Here is a 16,415-nt window from a genome sequence, read left to right as displayed (position 1 = left end):
GTTTTACTTACCTGAGCCCGTTCACCTGCTGTGCGCGTCCCCCAGCGTCCTCTTCTCCACTGAGTCTGGCCATTGATTGGATAGATTGATAGCAGCGCAGCCATTGGCCCGCGCTGCTGTGAATCACATCAAATGATGCAGCCGCCGGGGGGGCGGGACCGAGTCATACACTTGGTGTCTATGGACACCAAGTGTATGACACGGGAGCATGCCCACAAGCTAACCCCCTTCCCGCCCCCAAGCGCCCACAAGCTTCCCAGAGGGGGTTAGCTTTAGCGGGGAGGAGCCACCGGGGAACCCCAGAACAGCAGGATCAGGGACACTCTGTGCAAAACGAACTGCACAGTGGAGGTAACCCCCCTCACCCCCCCAATGCTTACCTGAGCCCCACCTCTATCCAGCAATGTTGTAGGATTGTCTCGGCTGCCGGGACTCTCCCTCCTCATTGGCTGAGACAATAGCTCAGCGCCATTGGCTCATGCTGCTGTCAAAGTCAGTCAGCCAATGAGAAGAGAAAGGGGGTGGGGCCAGGCCGCAGCTCTGTGTCTGAATGGACACACGGAGCTGCAGCTTAGCTCGGGTGCCCTTATAACAGAGAGTTGCATTAACTTTTTTAAAATTGTATTTTACATTTTACAAAAATTAAAAATATATAAATACATATATAATACGGGATGCACCAATGACCAAGGATGTATGAAGTATAATGGGTTTTCAAAAAGAGAGAGTACAGAGCACATCTGTTTGCCTTCAGACTCTCTCTCTTTAATTGAAGCTCCACATAGAGCCTCTGATCTGGTAAAGGGGAGAGAGGGGGGGTTAATAGGGTAGGAATCGCTAATTGTGTGTGAATTAAACTTGGGATATTGAGCTCTGTAAACAGCAGTTTTTTTCAACTCAATAGCTAAAAATGGAAATGTAAACAAGAAGTCCACAGCTTCACCTCTTGACTTGAAATGCATTTATGATATATACAATATATATGTGCAGGACTTTTTTTCTCAAAGAACAGGTGCAGGAACTCTCCCTTTCCAAGTCACCCCTCGTCTCCGCCCCCTTCCCACCCCCGAACACCCTTGGTTTCACCCCCAAGTATCATTATGTGGTAAAAAGCATAAGAAAATAAGAGGTTGCGCTAGTACTAATAAAACATAATAGGTAGTATACAATGAAGAAAATTCATATAGTGATCATAAGTAAATCAATGTGCAAAACTTGGTGATATTAAAAAATCCATGAAATAAGCATGATTAAGTGTTGTGAAAAGTCCAAAACACCAACAATATACAAAAAAGTCCAAGTGATATTATTGAAGATCTGTGACAACAAGGAAAGGTCCACCACCAGGAATGGAAGGGGTTACTCCTTACCAGAGGGCCATGACCCCCCACCACAGAGGGTCACAGCAAGCAGGGATCTTTAAAAGCCAAAATTGGGAACTAGCAGCGGTGTCCACCAGAGGTCATCCCATCAACAGCAACTCCAGCGACCCGGGGCATAGATACCATAAAATAAAAGGGGCTCACATAGTGTAAAACCACTTACATTTATTAGAAAAAAGTAAATAACAAATGCGCACTTACAGAGTGTCAATAGATAAAACAGCCTTAAGTCCGGCTCCGTGGCCACCGGAGCTCGGACAAACCCGTCCTGCTGGAATGCAACTCGCTTGGGGGTGACGTCAGCGCGTCGTCTGGCTCCGCCCTACGCGTTTCGTGACATCCCAACTCTGTACGTTGGGATCGACAAGTACAGACCACATTGGAGGGAGAGTTCTCTTGTAAGGGAAATCTCTAAATGTGAGATGTCTTGGATTTACCGACTTCGAACTTATACCCCTTTTGGGTTAAACGTTGATACAGACGTCAATGCGTTTATTAATAATTCTTAACGCATTTTACGTCAGTACCCATAGGGTATACTGTAGATCATATATACACAATTTCTTGTTACACTTTATGTTTTGGTTTGGGTAACTTTGATTAGCTATATGTACACCAGACAATCTTTACCGGCTGAAGTCCATTTTTAATCTTTAATTTTTAATTTTTTAATTTTTTAATTTTATTTTCATTTTTAATTTAATAGATTAAATTTCTATATGTGTACTTTTTTGGAAGGCTGTAATATCCACTTGACAGTGGTTTATACCAAGGGTACACATATGGACATTTCTATTTAGAATATAAGGATTTGCAGCATTCTCTGACACATCCACTAGAGGGTGCTATCCATTAAGTGAAGTTGGGTGGTGACTACAACTATCATAACACTACACGTCCGGTTTAACATCCGGTGTTTTAGGCAGAGAGGAACATTTTTGGAATCACTGCACCATTTTTAGAGATATCAGATAGTGGTCTTTCTGAGGACCTCCCCCGCCCCAGTTTCCATCTATCCATCTGGAAGCTAATCTAGTTTTATTTTCCAACCTATGCTGTTTTATTTTTATTTTATTTATTTTATTTTTTATTTTTTATTTTTTATTTTATTTATTTTTTATTTTTTATTTTTGTTAAAATTTAACTTTCTCCTCTGATCACCAGGGAGAACGACGTGCGCCTCCTGGCGTGCCTTTTTAGGCTTCGCCATTGGAGGGCGTCGCTGTTCGCAGAAGGTATGGAGGCCACTTGTCTCCTATGAGGCCAGTTCTGGCTTTTTGTAGGGTCGGAATAATGGGGTCAGTTACATCCTTTATTGGCCTTTTACCAGCCCCTTTTTAACTGTATTGAGATTTCGTAGGTCTTTGGCCCTGATTGGCTCAATCATCCAATCCAGATCGCTTGCTGTTGATTGGGGTGTCAGTGGCGATATGGATTGGAGGGACGTTTTATTTTATTATGCTCTGTTCATTTGGTGTCTAATTGTATATATATATTGAGTACTGAGTTCATCTGTACCTAGTACCATGTTGAGTAGTTGTTTTATACACAAGACTTTTATGATCATGTATCGATCCGAATGTGCTGCCTGGGCTTTGTGGGTCGCTTGCACTGTAGAGCGCATTAGCATACCGGAAGTGCGCGCGATGGTCCGTGCGGTCCATTGGGTGCAGCGATCTATAGCGAGGCCTGGTCCGGTTAAGCACTATTTAAGGTGGGTGACGCAGCGCGCCGCCTGTGCCCCTGGAAGACGTGATGATGTCACGAAACGCGTAGGGCGGAGCCAGACGACGCGCTGACGTCACCCCAAGCGAGTTGCATTCCAGCAGGACGGGTTTGTCCGAGCTCCGGTGGCCACGGAGCCGGACTTAAGGCTGTTTTATCTATTGACACTCTGTAAGTGCGCATTTGTTATTTACTTTTTTCTAATAAATGTAAGTGGTTTTACACTATGTGAGCCCCTTTTATTTTATGGTATCTATGCCCCGGGTCGCTGGAGTTGCTGTTGATGGGATGACCTCTGGTGGACACCGCTGCTAGTTCCCAATTTTGGCTTTTAAAGATCCCTGCTTGCTGTGACCCTCTGTGGTGGGGGGTCATGGCCCTCTGGTAAGGAGTAACCCCTTCCATTCCTGGTGGTGGACCTTTCCTTGTTGTCACGGATCTTCAATAATATCACTTGGACTTTTTTGTATATTGTTGGTGTTTTGGACTTTTCACAACACTTAATCATGCTTATTTCATGGATTTTTTAATATCACCAAGTTTTGCACATTGATTTACTTATGATCACTATATGAATTTTCTTCATTGTATACTACCTATTATGTTTTATTAGTACTAGCGCAACCTCTTATTTTCTTATGCTTTTTACAATTGATGTTTTTGCGGGGATTGCTGCTTTTTCACATTATTTGATTTGCACCTGGTTTTTAGCGCAGTTTTTTTTCACTATTTCCTTTATCATTATGTGGTGCTAAGTAATCTGTATAGATTTTGTTAGAGATAACAAGAAAAGAGGTAAAATACTGTAGTTCCCCTGCAGCAAACAACAATAGGCCCCCTCCAGCTACAATAGCTAAATGGACCACCTGCAACAATAGACCCCAAGCAGCATCAACAGATCTCCCCTATGCTAGCATCATTAGACCTTTTCATGCACCCCTTGCCATTACATTCATTCAGTGCTGCAGGTGCCAGAACGGCGTTCCCCTGCGTTCCTACTGAAAAAATGGACTGTGCATATGTTCCTTAGTGGTATGAGGCAATAATGTGTTAATGTTAAAGAGGAAGTTTTTCTTCCTTTCTTCTTCCCTGCAAATTAAATGCATAATGTGCTAGTATGCATCGCATAATGTGCTAGTATGCATCACATACTAGCACATTATATGACACTTACCTGCAAACGAAGCCCGTGTCGTCCCTGCTGCAGGCCGCATCCATTTTCACCCGTCTTCCTTTCCCGGGCCGCGGACTCCGGCTCTGTAACTGGCCGGAGTCGCGTGACGTCACTTCCGCGCATGAAAAAAAACCTTCATTTCATACATGACATCATCGGCGCAGTAAACGGTAAATAAATAATAAATATTTACACTACCTATAGGTAAGCTTTATTATAGGCTTACCTATAGTTACAACTTACACAGGGAGGTTTACAACCTCTTTAAGTTAATGGTTGGCTTAAAGGTTAGCCTTTTTCTTCCAGAGCATTTTTTAAAAATATTTTTCCACACATTAACCACTTGTCGACCAGCCGCAGCAGTTAGCTATGAGTAAGCACTTAGTATAAGTGTGAAACGCGTCAGCTGTTATACTGTACCACTCTGCCGTGGTGTCTTGTGTACTTCATGATCCTGTTCTACGATTAAAAGCATTTGAAATTTCTTCCGGTGTGCGGCTGTCCAGACTTCTTCGTTCATTCCTACCCAGCCACCGGTGACCCGCGATCGCTCTACAGAGAGTCAGAATGGGGATCTGTCAATATACTGTAAACAAACAGATCCCCATTCTGACAGGGGAGTAGAGAGAGACCTAGTAATCAGGAACAGCGATCTCTCTCCTCCTCCAGTCACTACACTCCCCCCACAGTTAGAAACACCTCCCAGGGAACACGTATCCCCTTGATTGCCCCCTAGTGTTAACCCCTTCACTGCCGATGTCATTTATACAGTAATCAGTGACTATTTTTAGCTCTGATCACTGTAATAATGTCACTGGTCCCAAAAAAAGTGTCAAAAATGCCAAATTTGTCCACTGCAATGTCGCAGTCCCGCTAAAAATTGCTGATCATCGCCATTACTAGTGAAAAAAATAATAATAATAAAAATGCCATGAATATATCCCCAATTTTGTAGACGCTATAACTTTTGTGCAAACCAATCAATATACACTTATTGCAATTTTTTTTTAACCAAAAATATGTAGAAGAATACACATTGGCCTAAACTGATGAAGAATTTTTTTTTTTTTGGATATTTATTATAGCAAAAAGTAAAAAATATGTTTTTTTTTTCAAAATTGCCAGCCTTTTTTTTTGTTTATAGCGCAAAAAATAAAAACCGCAGAAGTTATCAAATACCATCAAAAAAAAAAAAAAAAAAGCTCTATTTGTGGGAAAAAAAAGGACATCAATTTTATTTGAGAAAAGCATCACGCGACCGTGCAATTGCCAGTTAAAGCGACGCAGTGCCGTATCCCAAAAAAATGGCCTGGTCATTCAGGGAGTAAATCCTTCCGGGATAAAAAAAAAAACAATATTTTAGGCCTGAAGATTTATGCTGAGCTAAACTGACCTGCCTTGGGTTCAGTTTAGCAGGGATCAATGAAAACTGAATCTGTCAAATTAAAAATGATAATTTTCTGGGCAATGTAGTGTCAAGAAATAGCATGGAGGAGTGAGCACTACCCAGCGGAACATGTACCATGCAAAAAAAAAAGTTATTTGCCGGCAAATGACATCTCCCTCCTGCCATTTTTTTTTTTTTTTTTTTCTTACATATAGGCCCCAAAGGTCCTGCAAAATTCATAGAAGACCCCTAGGGGAAATCTCGCAATATAACAAAAATGAAAAAAATAATCCACTTTAAGGATTAGGATTTAGGTGGGTAAAAGGGTCAAAAGCTAAACTAAATGTATTGAATAAAGCAATTAGTAGAAATACCTGAATGATTTCATTTTAGCCTCCGATAATCCTCCATGCAAAAAGAAACAGTCTTTAAAGCCTAGTACACATTGTGAGTTTTTTTTTTCAACCAGCGGGCTGAACACAAAAAAACTGAAGAGCTCAGGAGGAGCCGCTGTACTAACTTACCAATGTTGGTACAGTGATCTCCCCTGCTTGTGTCCTGGCAGGGGGGCGACCCCCCACCAGAACACACCGGTCAGCACTCTCAGCAGAACTTTTTGGGTCACGCCCCTTCGACAGAAGTGGGCCAAAAGGCAGGCTTCTGTCAGACCGACTGCTGTACACAAGGGAAAAATGTTGGACGGTTTCCATTGAATTGGCCGATGCCGCCAGACTTTCGTCTTGTGTGTACTAGGCTTAAAACCAGTGTCTTGAGTGTAAAGCTGAGAGATAATTTCATTAGTCTGTTGTTATTGGCAATAGACATGTGCACTGCCGAAAAATGTGTTTGTTTTTGTTACATTTGTTTTTTTTTTTTAGTTTTTCAGGTCATTTGTTATGATTGCAATTCGTAAATTTGAAAATTTGTAAATTTGAAAATTCGTAAATTTGAAAATGTGAAAATCCGAAAATATGAAAGAAAATCCAAAAATGAAAAATTTAACTGACTAATAATAACTAACTATTAAATTATAGGTATTGGAATTTCCTTTCAAATTTGGCTGTTAGTGAACGTAATGAATACAAATTTATAATCACACACATAGGTTGGACTTGATGGACTTGTGTCTTTTTTCAACCTCACCTAATATGTAACTATGTATCCAAAGTTACGAATTACATGAAATAACGAATGCCATATCTAAACAAATGGAGTGGAACAAATTAATAATAAATAAGAATAATAATAAAAAGGTTTTATTATTATTGTTATTTGTTATTAATTTGTTATGTTCCATTTGTTTAGATGCAGCATTCGTTATTTCGGATAATTCATAACTTCGGGTAAATTCGTATTTGTTATGTTCACTAACAGCCAAATTTGAAAGGAAATTCCAATACCTATGATTTAATAGTTAGTAATAGTTAAGTTATTATTAGTTAGTTAATTAAGATTTTCAGGTTTTCGGATTTTCAAATTTACGAATTTGCGAATTTGAGAATTTACAAATATTCAAAATTCGTTAAACTGGTTTTAGTTAATTGGGATATTTCCGAATTAACAAATTTGTTGAAACTTGTTAAACTAATTCGGAAAGAAACAAATTGCACATGTCTAATTGGACAGAAATGCAAGCAGATAACACAGCTCTGTTATATGTATTTCTTTTTTTTTTTTTACCATGAATCTTTTATTTTGAAAAACTATAACAAAAAAATACAAAGAAATAAGGCACAAGAATCATATCTTCAAACATTACATCAATAACAATAGAAGCAGCATAGTAGCATGCTGTGGTTTGGCAACTTCCCCAAGAATGACCATGACTTCTAGGCAAAAACAGTAGTGCAAAAAAACAAACAATACACAATGAGTTGCAATGACATGATACATCATAGATTAGATCTAGAATAGGAAACAATAAAGGTGAGGATCCATGAGAACCTATAATATATACTTTATATACGTCATAACAGGGCTTCCAGTGATTGTAAGGGTTTGTTTTATTTTATTTTAAAATAACAAACATGTCATACTTACCTCCACTGTGCAGCTCATTTTGCACAGAGTAGCCCCGAACATCCTCTTCTGGGGTCCACTAGCGGCTCTTGCGGCTCCTCCCCACATCAGACAACCCCGTAGGGCAAGTGCTTCCCCAAGGGGGTTACCTTGCAGGCACATTCCTGAGTCCATCATTCGGCGTTCATAGCCGCCGAATGCATGACTCGGCCCGCCCCCCCAGCACCTGTGTCATTGGATTTGATTGACAGCAGCAGGAGCCAATGGCTGCACTGCTATCAATCTATCCAATCAAGAGCCGAGAACCCTGGGCAGAGGGAAAGCGCGCCCCCACTGTGTTAAGTTCCAGGGCTCAGGTAAGTAAAATGGGGGGGCTGGGGGGCCGGTCACTGTCAGGTGTTTTTTCACCTTAATACTTAGGATTCATTAAGGTGAAAAAACAAGAAGGTTTACAACCTTTCAGTTCCTTTATGTATTTCATGTGTTGGCATTTTCACTACAAAGTCACTGTGCCGTTATAAATGCTTGTCTTCTGATGGTGCCCTGATGAAAGAGGATACTTTGGTCCTCCGAAACGCGTTGGTTACAACTTTACAACCTGTCAGGAGGATCAAGTACATGGTCCTGCTCCAAAATATCCATGTGCGCATAGTGCAGTTCAAGGACCTGTGCATAGAATTAGGGTTGATGGGCTTTGGTATATCCACCACTGGCACCCAGAGGCCTACTTAAGGAATTGCAGAACTAAGGAGAATTGCTAAGTGTGTTGCGTCTAATATTATATATATATATATATATATATATATATATATATATATATATATATATAGATAGATAGATAGATAGATAGATAGATAGATAGATAGATAGATAGATATATCTATAGATAGATATAGATCTATATCTATCTATATATCTATAGATATATATAGATATATAGATATAGATCTATATATATAGATATATCTATATATATCTATATCTATATATATATAAATTGTTTTTACAGGCCTTCTGGTCACACTTTATTATAAAAAAAACAGCTGTATGTGGCCCACAATAGCTTGCCCTTTAGACATATATGACCTTTGGTATTAATGATACAATAGTGGCATCTAGAGGTTGAATTGGGAAATTTTTCACCCATAGAAAGTTAATGTAAAGAAAGTAGTGAGGAAAGGGCCACAGCCATGTGGGGATTGTAAAAATAAAAAGCCAGCAACACAAACTGAAGGAGAGACTCCATAACAACAAGGAAGGGTCTGTCACGGCGGGGACTTCACCGGACCAAAGGAGGAATTTTACTTAGTGATGATGTTTGGGGCCGATTTCCTGCAATCCCTCACAGAGTAGAGCCTGAGGTCCTGGTTTCCTATGGAGATCATGAAACTAATATGACCTGAGCAAAGTAACCTTTAGCGTATTCCTGTGGTACAGACCATTGTTTATGCTCATTCACTGGGAAGTTTAGGTAGCGTGTGAATGTGTTTAATGAATATTTGTCAGCCTTGTACTGTATTCCTATAATTGTAAGTAGCTTGTATGTACAGTGTTTTGCTTAGTAAAGCACATTAATGCACTGCAAAGGTTTTCTTGCTTCCTTGCTTTTACCACAAAGAACCTAAAAAGAAGCAGAACACTGAGCGGTCATGAGCTTTAGTATCCTGTGACCAAACTGAAAGACCCATAAATAAATGGTTGTGGAACAAATCATCTAAGTTTCCATTCTCTCTTATGGGGAAATTTGCTTTGCTATATACAAGCGCTTTGGATTACAAGCATGTTTCCGGAACAAATTATGCTCACAATCTAAGGTTTTACTGTATTATTTTACCAAAAAGTAGTTGAGACTTGGAAAAGACCTCCAGCAGAGTTAGTGAGCCAGTCAACAGTAAGTGGATTCACACAAGCTTGGGACAAACATAGATCTATACTAAGACAAAAAAATTTAACAAAAAAAAAATACAAAAAAATACAAAAACAAATATGGAAAAAAAAGGCAGGCCTGAAGGGCCATTTGGTCTTTTTTCTGCTGTCACTTGTCTTTGTTTCTATGGACGTTCCTCCATCTCCTTCGTGTGAAGAGATCCCAGCCATTTACCATGGTCCCAGGCTCCCGGGAGAAATGGGAGAGCCCAGGAACCAACTTGAGTGGCAGTGGGAGTAGGATAGGCTCTATTTAGTAGAGTAAGGGCTCCTTTACACTTGCTTCAGCTTCAACACACATTAATGGCTAGTTTACACTTGCTTCAAAACAAGGTTTCGGACAGGCTTTGTTAAAGCTCTCTGAAAGCCAGTCAAAGCCCCCTCACTAAATAAAATGGTTAGCTTACAGTCCTGTTTACACCTTGCTTTTTTTTTGCTTTGGCTTTGCTTCAAAAATGATTCCCCATGTAGCTTTAGTGTTGCTTCAAAGCATCTTCAAAGCCTCTATTGCAAAACTTGCTTGAAGCCCCACCGAAGCCCCATGGAAGCTCCACAAAGCCTCACCAAAGCCCCACCAAAGGCTCATTGAAACCCCATGGAAGCTCCACCAAACCCTCATCAACGCCCCACCAAAGCCTCATCGAAGCCCCACAAAGCCTCACCGAAGCTCCACCAAAGGCTCATTGAAGCCCCATGGAAGCTCCAGCAAAGCCTCATCGAAGCCCCACTGAAGCCTCATCGAAGTCTCATTGAAGCCCCATGAAGCCTCACCAAAGACCCACCAAAGCCCCATCTAAGGCTCATTGAAGCTCCACAAAGCCTCAACGAAGCCCCACCAAAGCCCCACCAAAGCCCCAACAAAGGCTCATTGAAGCTCCACAAAGCCTCACCGAAGCCCCACCAAAGCCCCACCAAAGGCTCATTGAAGCCCCATGGAAGCTCCACCAAAGCCTCATCGAAGCCCCATCGAAGCCTCATCAAAGCCCCACGAAGCCTCACCGAAGCCCCACCAAAGGCTCATCAAAGCCCCATCGAAGCTCCACCAAATCCTCATCGAAGCCCCACTGAAGCCTCATCAAAGCACCAAGCAAAAGCAAGGTGTAAACATGACTGTAAGCTAACCATTTTATTTAGGGACAGGGGCTTTGACTGGCATTCAGGGAGCTTTAACAGAGTGTGTCCGAAGCCTTGCTTTGAAGCAAGTGTAAACTAGCCCTAAAAGCGATCAGGCAGCTGTAGAACCACCCGGATCAGTTTTACAAAACAGTTGATTAACAGCTGTAAAAAACAGTGCCATGATCATGGTTAGAGCTGCAGTCGTGATCTTGTAATAACCACTTGCTCACAGCCCGTATATATATATATATATAGTGGTCAGCAAATGGTTAAAAAGTCAGCAGTTTCTCTTTAAATAACATGTAAATGTAAATAAAAAACTGTAAAAAGACTAATAAATTTGCCTTTGAGATAATAGCTATATATAAGACTAGTATAAACACACTGCTAAAGTAGGCGATTTAGAATTACGGTAGACGGAGAAGCTTAATGAAAACGATAGCTCATTATTTTTCCGTACATCTTGCTCATTTTTATACCCGCTCGCCGGCTACAGATGACTTCACTGTATTTGCTTAATAATGAACGGGGGGTTAGGCTGGCTGAACAGCCACCGCGACCTTTTTCGTTAAATGATTTACTAAACACATTGTTAAACACTTGTTTGCTTCTGAGGACTGGAAATATGACTCTGCTCGGGGGAACAGTCTATTACCTGTATTAATACTCTGTCAGGTTCACACTTTATTTACACCAGAGATAACACAACAGCAAAACGCCGCCTATGACCGGCAATCAATCTTTTATAAAGCTTGTAAAACATCTTGCATAATCCCCCCATTCATCATCACCGCACAAAGGAATGATTTGCATCAGTCTCGGGCTGGATACCTTGCTAATCATCTTGTAGGGTGCACTCATCAGTAGAAACTGTCGTATATATTACCATATTTCCAAGTTATGATGATATATCACGTTGAGCAAATGCAATCCTGAATTTAATTTAATGATTGTGTAGTGTTTAAGGCTTGGTAAGTAAATTCAAACGTTATAAAGGTGGGGCCAGTTCAAGGGCAATGCAATAAGGCAGATTGCTTTAATGAATGTTAGGCATGCCACCGTCTTCTGTTTATCAGCAAAGCCTGACATACACTATTTTGTCAAAAATATTGGGACGCCTGCCTTTACATGCACATGACCTTTAACCACTTCAGCCCCGGAAGATTCGGCTGCTGAATGACCGGGTCATTTTTTGCGATTCGGCACGGCGCCGTTTTAACTGACAATTGCGCGGTCGTGCGACGTTGCACCCAAACAAAATTGATGTCCTTTTTTTCCCACAAATAGAGCTTTCTTTTGGTGGTATTTGATCGTCTCTGCGGTTTTTATTTTTTGCGCTATAAACCAAAAAATAGCGACAATTTTGAAAAAAACACAATATTTTGTACTTTTTGCTATAATAAATATCCCTCCCCCTTTTTTTTTTTTTAAAAAGCTAATTTTTTCTCAGTTTAGGCCAATATGTATTCTTCTACATCATTGGTGGGTTTTGTACAGCTTTGACAGCTGGGATTGACAGCCAGCAGCCGCAAAAAGTGGCGTCTGGTAGCTGTCAAAGATGGACATTTGGTAATACAGCCTTTGTCAACCTTTTTACCCTGGAGAAACCCTAGAAATTATTTTCATGTCCTGGTAAACCTATTGCTTATATTTACCGATCGGTATATTAACCACTTCAGCCCCGGAAGATTTGGCTGCCGAATGACCGGGCCATTTTTTGCGATTCGGCATTGCATCCACTTTAACTGACAATTGCGTGGCCGTGTGACGTTGTACCTAAACAAAACTGACATCCTTTTTTCCCCCACAAATAGAGCTTTCTTTTGGTGGTATTTGATCATCTCTGCGGTTTTTATTTTTTGTGCTATAAACAATAAAAGAGCGACAATTTTGAAAAAAAACACAATATTTTGTACTTTTTTCTATAATAAATATCCCCACTTTTTTTTTTAAAAAAGCTATTTTTTTTTCTCAGTTTAGGCCGATATGTATTCTTCTACATATTTTTGGTAATAAAAATCGCAATAAGCGTCTATTGATTGGTTTGCGCAAAAGTTATAGCATCTACAAAATAGGGGATAGATTTATAGCATTTTTATTTATTTTTAATTTTTTTAGTAGTAATGGCGGCGATCTGTGTTTTTTATCGGGACTGCGACATTATGGCGGACACATCGGACACTTTTGACACATTTTTGGGACCATTGTCATTTATACAGCGATGAGTGCTATAAAAGTGCACTGATTACTGTAAAAATGTCACTGGCTGTGAAGGGGTTAACACTAGGGGGCGATCAAGGGGTTAACTGTGTTCCCTGCTACGTGTTCTAACTGAAGGGGGGATGGGATTTGCTAGGGGAAGAGATAGATCGATGTTCATACTTTGTATGAACACACAATCAGTCCTTTCTCCCCTCAGAGAACCGGGACCTCTGTGTTTACACATAGAGATCCCGGTTCTCGCCGTGTCATGAGCGATTGCGAGAGCCCGATGGTCATTGCGACCCTAGTGGCCACACAAAGAAGCAACATAACCAGCGGCGGCTGGTCGGCAAGCAGTTGATGGCATCCCAGTCTTAGTCTGTAGGGTTCAATATTGAGTTGGTCCGCCCTTTGCAGCTATAACAGCTTCAACTCTTCTGGGAAGGCGACCCACAAGGTTTAGGAGTGTGTCTATGGGAATGTTTGACCATTCTTCCAGAAGCGCATTTGTGAGGTCAGGCACTGATGTTAGATGAGAAGCCAGGCCTCAGCTCTAATTCATCCCAAAGGTGTTCTATCGGGTTGAGGTCAGGACTCTGTGCAGGCCAGTCAATTTCCTCCACCCCAAACTCGGTCATCCATGCTTTTATAGACCTTGCTTTGTGCACTGGTGCGCAGTCATGTTAGAACAAAAAAGGGACATCCCCAAAATGTTCCCACAAAGTTGGGAGCATGAAATTGTCCAAAATGTCTTGGTATGCTGACGCCTTAAGGGCTGGTTCACACTGCTGCGTGGTGTAAGTTCACATGTGATGCGCCCCGCACTGCAGTGCAAATCACATGCAAAGTCCGTCCGATGCAAACTCAGAAGTACAGATAGTATGGCTGAATTTGCATTGCATTTGGACCAAACTCGCACGGGACCCCTTTTTTGCTCCACAGCAGAATCGGATCGCATGGGTGTTCACAGCCATATGATCCGATTCCTGTCTAAATTTGAAGATCGCACTGCGATATGCAAACTGATTTGGTGGTGTCATTAACTTTTAAATGACACTCCCAACAGTTCGCATAGGGCATTGTGAACTGCCACCGGGAGACATGCGATGTGGGAACCCACAGTGGAGTTGCGGAGTTCCCGCATAGCAGCAGTGTGAACCGGTCCTAAGAGTTCCCTTCACTGGAACTAAGGGGCCAAGCCCTACCCCTGAAAAACAACCCCACACCAGAATCCCCCTTCCATCAAATGATTTGGACCAGTGCACAAAGCAAGGTCCATAAAGACATGGATCGGCGAGTTTGGGGTGGAGGAACTTGACTGGACTGCACAGAGTTCTGACCTCAACCCGATAGAACACCTTTGTGATGAATAAGAGCAGAGACTGCGAGCCAGGCCTTCTCATCCAACATCAGTGCCTGACCTCACAAATGCACTTCTGGAAGAATGGTCAAACATTACCATAGACACTCCTAAACCTTGTGGACGGCCTTCCCAGAAGAGTTGAAGCTGTTATAGCTGCAAAGGGTGTGGCTGCACTACTGCTGATCTCCTGAGCTCCAGAGAGGCCTACTGATCCAGGGAGCTTGATTACTCCCTATACCCAGAGTGGATGCAGGAATCTGGGGTGGATCCAGGGGAGGATCCCCCGGATGGCCAGAGTACCGGTCCTCCCATACCAGTGTTTGAGGACCTGGGAAATGGCCCAGCTAAAGGTGAAAGTCTGTCAGCCTACAGAAAGAAGGTTTGTGGGAGGATTGCGAGAATTGCCAAGGAGGAGGAAGTACTGGCGAAGTTGAAGTTTGACTTCAAACATAAAAAAATTGCAAATGACCGGCTTCACAGTTCCAAGAGAAGACAGATGCGGCCTGAGTTAATGGCTTTGGAGGCAAAAGTGGAAAAGCAGAGTCTGCTGGTGGCCGCATTGAAAGAAACCAGCGGAGCTTTCAAGGAGAAATATGGCAATGATGATCGCTTCCGTACAATGCGCAGAGGGACCATAGAGTCCAGTGGAGGAGAAGCATCACCAGAGTGCGAGAAAGAAAGGTCAGTGCAAAGCAAAAAAGTTTCTTCGGGCTTGGACTGTGTTTCTGGCCAGCACGCTGGAAAATCTTTACATTCTGAGCCAAGTATCAGTATGCCTGCAGAAAGTGGAGAAAGCTCTGGCACACAGGCTGCGGGTGATCAGCAGTCAGGTGTTTTGACTGCCAGTATGCCACTGGGCCAAGGAAGTTCTGTGCCCTTGTCACCACAGCAGGAGGCTATGGAGCAAGATGATCCATCTGAGCCTGTGAAGGGAGCAGGAATGCTTAAGTTAATCAAAGAAATGGAATCCCCTTTGCATGGTCGCAAGTTTGCCGTCTCTGGATCATCAGAGGATGAAGAAGAGGATAGTGATGTCCCCCCAAAACCTTTGAAACATCGGTTGGCTGAAAAAGCCGTTTCTGTTAAAGATTTCCCAATACAACATAATAGAGATGTAGTTCCTATAGAGGGTGCTGTAGAGGGCAGTGGAGAGCAAGCTCATCTCCTGGCTGAGACTCCCACCTGTGTACAGAGAGCCAGTGAGGGGTGTGCAGACTCTGCTGTGAAGAGTGCTGATAAAGACATCTCTGCTGTTAGTAACCCTTTAGTTACTGGTAATGAAGTAAGAATTACCAAGGGTAATGTAGATGATATTTCTGTGTCAGAAGTCTCTGTTCCATCTGTTGATAATAATGTTGTTTCTAAAGAGGGGTCTGTAACTAAAAGTGATGTGCGGGATGTTGCAAGGAGTGCAGTTATTTCTTATGCTGCAGCGGTGGCTGCACCTGTCCCAAGGGCGAGTAGGGCCAGTTATTCTGCGGTCACTAGGACTGATGTGAGTGAAGGTCAGGCCAATCAGACACCATCTGGTAGCTCCTTCAAACGCCGCAATGTGGTCCAATTGAGGTGGACTGGAGAAGGCCCCCCCCCAAATAGGAGAGATGTGGTGGACCGTATTCTGGGGATGGGTTTTAAAGCAGAGGAGGTTTTTGCCCTTATCAGCCCAGTTGGGTCATATGAGTATGACCTCTCCTTTGTCAAGGCGGAAGGATTAGATGTCTTTTGGGAGAGGTATGAGCAGAGGTGGAAGGAGTCCCCAAAATGGGCAGGTTTGTCACCCAAAGTAATCTCTCGCCAGCCATTATATAAGAACGTCACCATTCTAGTACGCAATGAGTCCATTCCTGCTGCGGATCTGGTGGTGTGGTTGGGGAGATATGCTGATGTCCAAGCTCCATTGAGGAAAGTTGTAGATGATAGAGGGATTTGGACAGGAGGTTGGACGGTGTTGGTAAAACTGCATGTCACGGGTAATGTTGTTAAGCACATCCCTTCGTCTGCCTTTATAGGTCATGATAGGATTATTACTTTTTATGCAGGGCAACCAAAGTTGTGTCATCGCTGTGGTGAAAAGGGGCATTTTTCAAGCTCATGTTCTGTGCAGAAATGTTCCCTCTGTCA

Source organism: Aquarana catesbeiana, linkage group LG05, assembly GCF_042186555.1.
Source record: "Aquarana catesbeiana isolate 2022-GZ linkage group LG05, ASM4218655v1, whole genome shotgun sequence".
Taxonomy (NCBI): Eukaryota; Metazoa; Chordata; class Amphibia; order Anura; family Ranidae; genus Aquarana; species Aquarana catesbeiana.
This window is presented reverse-complemented; position numbering follows the sequence as displayed.